Raw genomic sequence first — 7,284 nt, forward strand, 5'->3', positions numbered from 1 at the left:
GCTTGGCTTCCCTGGTGGCGCAGTGGTTGGAGGGTCCGCCTGCTGATGCGGGGGATGCGGGTTCGTGCCCCCGTCCGGGAGGATCCCACATGCCGCGGAGTGGCTGTGAGCCGTGAGCCGTGGCCGCTGGGCCTGTGCGTCCGGAGCCTGTGCTCCGCGGCGGGAGAGACCGCAGCGGGGAGAGGCCCGCGTACCGAAAAAAAAAAAAAAAAAATAATAATAATAATAATAAAAATGTACAGTTCATTTAGTACATTCACAAAGTTAGGTAACCAGCACATCTATCTAGTTCCAAACCATTTTCATCACCTCAAAAGAAACCTATATTCATTAAGCAGACACTTGTCATTCATCTGATCCCCCAGCCTATGTAACCATCAATTTGCTTTGTGTCTTTATGGGTAGCAGCACTAATTATAATACCCCAAATGTGGAAATAACTCAAGTTTCCATCAACAGGTGAATGAACAAACAGATTTTGGTATATCCATACACTGGAATATTATTCAGCCATAATAGGGGATGCAGTACTGATACATGCTACAACATGCATGAACCTTGAAAACATCACACTACGTGAAAGAAGCCAGACACAAAAGGACACATCTTGCATGCTTCTGTCTGTATGAAATATCAAGAATTGGTTAAAAAAAACCTTTTTTTTTTGGAGGGAACATTCTAGCACATATGGGTAGACATTATATGCTAGACTTTGAACCCTTATCACAGATGGTGTGGTCTTCATGTAAAGTGTTTTCTGGTAAAGAGTAGCAGTAAAGAGGGATTGGTGGGAAGTAGATGGTAGGGGACACAAGAGTTTACAGAAATTCCCCTGCTTGGCTTTGAACATCCATCTTAGCTAAGCAAGCTGTGTCTCTGTGTGAAACCTCTCTGACGTTAGTGCTGGTTGCTTCCTAGGTCTGGATACATGCTGGATACACAGCTGTTACAGTAGCGATTGTCTAGTCCTCGGAATTGAGCATGTATGTGTTTCAAATGCCTTGAATGCAGGACCCAGCTTTAGTTTTCCTCTTTTGTTTTCTCCAGTAGCTTCCCCAGGACAGATTGTGTGGGCACTGGGTAAAGAACAGTGTGGATCACATTCAAACGTATGACATAGCACTTATTTGTAACTCAAGTTCATATATCTTTGGATATTATTTTTGCTTATTGGTCTTCACATAATGGCTTGAATTACTGAGTTCTATTTTCAGGTTTAAAAGCTCTCCCACTGCACAAACTGGCTAGATGAACGTGTCTATTCTAGAAGCAAACTCTCCACATCCTGTGTCTCCTTCTGCCTTCTTACTTCCCCATGGTGCTTATCACCTCCTTAGTTTTCTGCTGCCATTGCAGAGTCCTCTAACTTCTTCTGGGCTGGACTCTGCTCCCTGACAGCTGCTACCAGATGCATCTGTTTTTGTCTCCATGTCCTTCTCTTCTTCCCTTGCTTTCAGCTTTCCAGTCAGTCGCTGAGTATCCAAGCACCCTCAGCTGCTCAGCACTGTTGTATAGCTTTGAAGGACGCAATGTGTATAGCTGGTAGTATGGCAGCTGGTATTTACAGGTGGATCCCTTTCTAAGTAAGCTTTATATATAAAAACAGGAATCTCAGAAGTGGTACATTTAGGCTCTTTATAAAAAGACATTTTACAAAAGAAATTTTAGCTGTACTGTTATTAAAAAAATGATATTTCCCCACAGGTTTGGAGGAGGTAGACTCTGACTTTGGCTATTAAATAAATGGCGTTTAAAATATATATAGATTTAAAATTTTTTAGTTGTTCACAACCTTTAAGTGAGATTCAAAATGCTTGGTAATTATTTTCTCCCTAACTAGATTGTGAACTTCTCAAGGGCAAAGAGTTCATGTCTTGTTTCTTTGGAAAACTGCCCCAACTCCCACTAATTTAGTGGGGTTTCCTACTAACCCCTTAGACTTAATGCTTGCTTTTGAACAAACGAATGAATACCAGAGTAGATGATCTTTTATTGATGTTATATCTTGTCTTGAAAATGAGTGGCTATTGTCAAACTTCTCTTAAAAGTATGTTTTGAGTTCTGGAATGTTCATGGCAAAGCTCTGGTTTGTTTTGACTTTCTTATTGTATAACCAGGAGAGGAGTTGCTCTCTTAGGGATTACTGTTGTATATTTAAGATTGAATGATAATCTTTTCCTCTTGCGCGTGGGGCTGTGTTCAGATTAAAGACACTAATACAGCATACTGGCAATTTTTGTGTAATTCAACTTAATTACACCTATAGATCATATCATTTTACATGAATGTAACACTTCTACCTTCGTGAACAATTTTGAGCATTTGGAGGAAATGCTGGAGTCTGTAGATTTTAACCTTGAAGAATCATTATCTTTGAAACCTCTCCAAGCAGCCACAAGACTAGCTACTCATGTCTTGAAAGAGCTGTTCATTGAAGTCAGCACTGTTTGAGAATTAGGAAAATATTCTCTATTCTCTTAGACAAATTCTCAATATTAATCTCAAAGATTGTGTAAAACAGAACCCACTCTTTTTTCAGCTGTATGATCCTATATGATACCGTTGATGGTTTAGCTATGCTACCTTTTTACTTTTAACTATAACTTTGTGTAGTTAACAGTAACTTCTGAGCTATCTTTGAAAGAATCTGGTATTAAGGTTAAAATGTGCAAGATTCATTTTCTGATTTTGTGCTTAACACAGTTGTTGATTTCTTGAAGGCTGTAGTCTGCAATACTATTTGCGGTATAAAATGTTCTGAAATTTGTGAACATTTAACAGTTTCCTTTTCATTCTTTTTGGCCTCTCAATTTGACATTTACTTCTCTTCTGCTTCTTACACCACTGGTGCATTCAGTAAAAAAAAAAAAAAGTTTTAATACATTTTAAGATGTCTTACTTATGAAACATAAATTAGGTAGTGATTATTTGAACACAAAACATTCTTGTAAATAATGGCCTTCTATAGTGTATTCAGCTAAAATATTTTTTTCATTTTTAGGATTTCATTTATTTCTAAAAAGAAAAATACTCTTTTCATAACTTGTGACTCCAGTATAAAAATAAGCATGACTTCACGTAGTGTTTCTCTCCTTGGCTTATGTCTTCCATTGTGCCATTGAAGGTAACCATGTCTTACTTTGTCTGAAGCTGTCGGCTACTAGTTTTATATTGTCAGTCTGCAGCATGAAGCTGGTGTCGTTAATGGTTGCATCTGATATCTGGGAAAGCAGTTGTGTTTGTTACACTCACATTTATAACTTCTGTGCACTGATATTTAGCGATGACAGTTTCAGGGTCTTCAATGAAATTTTAGATGTAAATGATTCTCTAATGACAAATACATTAAATAATTGCCTAAATATTTCTTTATAGCATTTATCTCTTCTTTTGAGAATAAAATAACTGTAGGCAATTTACTTAGTTTAATTTCATTTAAGTATTTTGGAGACATTTCTACAACTCCTTCCATAAAATGAACTATATAAAAGTGAGCTAATTAGAAAAAAAACTAATATTGCTAAGAGGTATATTTTGTTGCTTGTTAAATTCCTTAATCTGGTTAAATTGAGAAAAGTACAGGTATATGTGTAAGATATTCCTAATCTTTTAATATTTTGTCATTTTTAGTGTAGTTCTTTCATCCAGCACTAGCAAAGTTTCTTACCTTGCTTTGAAGTTCCTCAATTATCCTGTAATATTTCTTGTAGTTCTGTTTTGCTTCTTGACCATTAGCTCCAGGTCCAAAATTTCTTATACGATGCTTTGATTTTATATTCAAGTATACTGTTTGCCCACTCCAGAGCCCCACCTGGTCCAGGGAAACTGTGAAACGGTCATTTAGATTTCTTATCCTATTCTTCCCTCACCTGCTCCCAAGTTGGCACTCCCAAAGTTGGTGGAAAAAGCTCGCCGGAAGCCACCTAAACCACATTTCTCCCCTACAAGTCTTCCTTTCCCTTGACCAGAGACTAATTGCCATAGACTTGATTTTTGGGCAAAGTGTGACATGAAAGGCTTCAACCCTGCAAAACCCAATGCCTCCAGGAGAGTATTGAGAGGTATCAATTAGTAACTCCTTCTAGAGCTGATAAAGTGGATGTTTCATCTCTGATAGAATCACTTTAAGGATTTTTTTTTTTTTTTGCGGTACGCAGGCCTCTCACTGTTGTGGCCTCTACCGTTGCGGAGCACAGGCTCCGGACGCGCAGGCTCAGCGGCCATGGCTCATGGGCCCAGCTGCTCTGTGGCATGTGGGATCTTCCTGGACCGGGGCACGAACCCGTGTCCCCTGCATCGGCAGGCGGACTCTCAACCACTGCGCCACCAGGGAAGCCCGGGGGATACTCTTCATTGCGGTGCGCCGGCTTCTCATTGCGGTGGCTTCTCTTGTTGCAGAGCACGGGCTCTAGGCGCACGGGCTTCAGTACTTGTGGCATGTGGGCTCAGTAATTGTGGCTCCTGGGCTCTAGAGTGCAGGCTCAGTAGTTGTGGCACACGGGCTTAGCTGCTCAGCGGTATGTGGGATATTCCTGGACTGGGGATCGAACCCGTGTCCCCCACATTGGTAGGCAGATTCTTAACCACTGAGCCACAAGGGAAGTCCCTTGTCTCTTGTTTCTAATCTCTGTGAGGATGGACGCCACCTCCAGCATCCTCACTGTTCTTGTCCATTGTCCTTTGAGGTCAGAAAGACAAGAAGAACCTTATGGATCTCTGGATCAAAGGTCAACAATGAACGTCTATATGCAGGTTGGCCTTGGCTCTTCCTTCTTATCCATAAGTCCAACTCAGAAAAAAGAAACACATTCCTCTTACTTAAAAGTCGACTGGAGAGCTGAACTTTAGAGTTTCAAAATAAAGCCTATGCCTGTTGTGTGGTTTTAAAATAATTTTAGGGCAGATAATAAGGTGTGAACACCCTGTCCTTAACATTTTATTCAGCACTCTAAATAAATTTCACAATCCAAAATGGTTCAATCATTTCAGTTTTTAAAATCAAATGAGCTCATTTTACTGCACATTCTACTGCATCTCAGTATGTTGGCACCTGTGATCTGGCCCTTTCCATATCTGTAAACAATCATTTAGTACAAATACAGCATCTCAACACATGCCAAGGAAACCCAGAATGAGGGTTTCACCTCAAGATAATTTTCAGAGTAGCCATATACTTTTGCCCTGACATGAGGCTAATACCAGCTGTAAACATAGGTTCCAGGTGGTACAGGACTAGAAGACTGGACATGGGAAGACTCATGGAGAGAGGCTTTCCCGATGTGACTGTGATGGGAGGCCACATACAGCTGGTTTCCATGTCTGTCCTTCTGTCTTTAATCCAGACTGAATCAGCGAGTTCATATTTCTTAACTTTTCAGTAGAGGAGAAACATCCAAGGTTTAATTTGCTGTAATGCTTTGATGGGAAACATATGTTTGACTTAAGACAGTGTTGCTCTTTTTCTCTGAATAGTGGTTGATGCTTAGCTATCAACTTCATTCTGTGGTTACAGAGTGCCAACAGATTCATTTTTTATGTTTTATTCAGTGTGCCTAGAGGAAAACAAACTACATTATTTGGTTGTTTTTATTATTAAGCTTTGATACTCTCATGCAGCTCTTATTGATTTTACGTTTGAAGGTACAATTTACATGAATTACATTCAGGTTTACTCTTTTGTAATTTTTAATTTGGGTTTTTATGCCAAGTCCCATGTCCTTTTCTTAAGGACTGGCTTGTGGGATTGATGATCTAATTTGTGGTCTGGTCATATTAAATTCCTTGAGTGGGAAAGTCCTTACCCAGCCTGGCTTTGTCCTTTGCCTGTTTCTTACTGAGACTGACCTATACCACCCCCTACCCTACTTTAACAGGCTTCGTTTCCCAAGTAAGACAAGACAGAGCTCTGTGGACCGCCCATGGGGTAAAAGATTTCAGCAATGGAGAGTGGGAATAGGAAACACCAGCTTGGCTAGGTGACAATTTTTGGTTAGAGGTGTGGCTAGATTTGACAAGGGAGCAAATATCTGAGCATCTATTCCCTTTGGGACTTTCAAGGTTTTCGGAAATCTGGCACCATATCACATATCCCATCTTCTTTCCCAAGACTTTTATTTTGACCAGTCTCCTAAAAGCTCTGCAAACATGCACTGTCAGATTCCTGCGGCACTTCTGGTGGATACTGTGGAATCAAGCCCTTCACCGTTAACATCCTGTATTGTCTGCTATCTTCTTTGTGTTTTTAGCTTTCCTCTCCATCTAAAATGTAAGCTTCTTGAAGTAGGAGGTATGTCTTATGTTTCTTTTTTTTTTTTTTTTTTTTTTTTTTTTTTTTTGGTACGCGGGCCTCTCACTGTTGTGGCCTCTCCCGTTGTGGAGCACAGGCCCCGGACGCGCAGGCCCAGCGGCCACGGCTCACGGGCCCAGCCGCTCCGCGGCACGCGGGATCTTCCCAGACCGGGGTGCGAACCCGTGTCCCCTGCATCGGCAGGCGGACTCTCAACCACTGCGCCACCAGGGGAGCCCCTTATGTTTCTTTTTTTAAAATTAACCTATTAATTAATTAATTTTGGCTGCACTGGGTCTCAGTTGCAGCATGTGGGATTTAGTTCCCTGACCAGGGATCGAACCTGGGCTCCCTGCACTGGGAGAGCAGAGTCTTACCCACTGGACCACCAGGGAAGTCCCTTATGTTTCTTTTTACCTCATGAAATAGTTCAGTGATGGATATAAAGAAACTAGACATTAATTAATTATAGACTGATTATTCAATCTCATCCTTTTTTGTGGGCTAAGCTGTTGGCTGTAGTTTTAGGGACACTGAGGTCTAATTTCAGCTATCACTGAGTTCTAATGTGATGTTAAAATTTCCCACATACAAAATGGCTATAATTTTCATTCTCATGAAGAAGACGCTATGTAAATAATGAATAATGTGTACATTATTATTTGTAACGATAATGCAGCTAGATCATAATCTAGAGCTTCATTTCTGGGTAAAATATTGCATTTCTTTAAAAATATTCAGAAATAATTTAGTTGACTTGCAAAAGTCAATTTATTGAAGCATAGAAACAATTAGAGCAAAGCTGTCATTTCAACTTTTTCAAGAGAATTCTAATAAGAAAAGAAAAAGATGCAGAAAAATTGGTTAGTCATCTATTTCTGTATGGAAGCTTTTTCCCCAAGTTATAGCCGGAAAGACGGCTAGATTGATGTAACTTCTGCATTCGTGTCTTTTCGACTGTTTTCTCTGAAGGACACTCTTGTTGATCTGGAAATTGC

This window comes from Lipotes vexillifer, unplaced genomic scaffold, assembly GCF_000442215.2.
Source record: "Lipotes vexillifer unplaced genomic scaffold, Lipotes_vexillifer_v1.1 scaffold591, whole genome shotgun sequence".
Taxonomy (NCBI): Eukaryota; Metazoa; Chordata; class Mammalia; order Artiodactyla; family Lipotidae; genus Lipotes; species Lipotes vexillifer.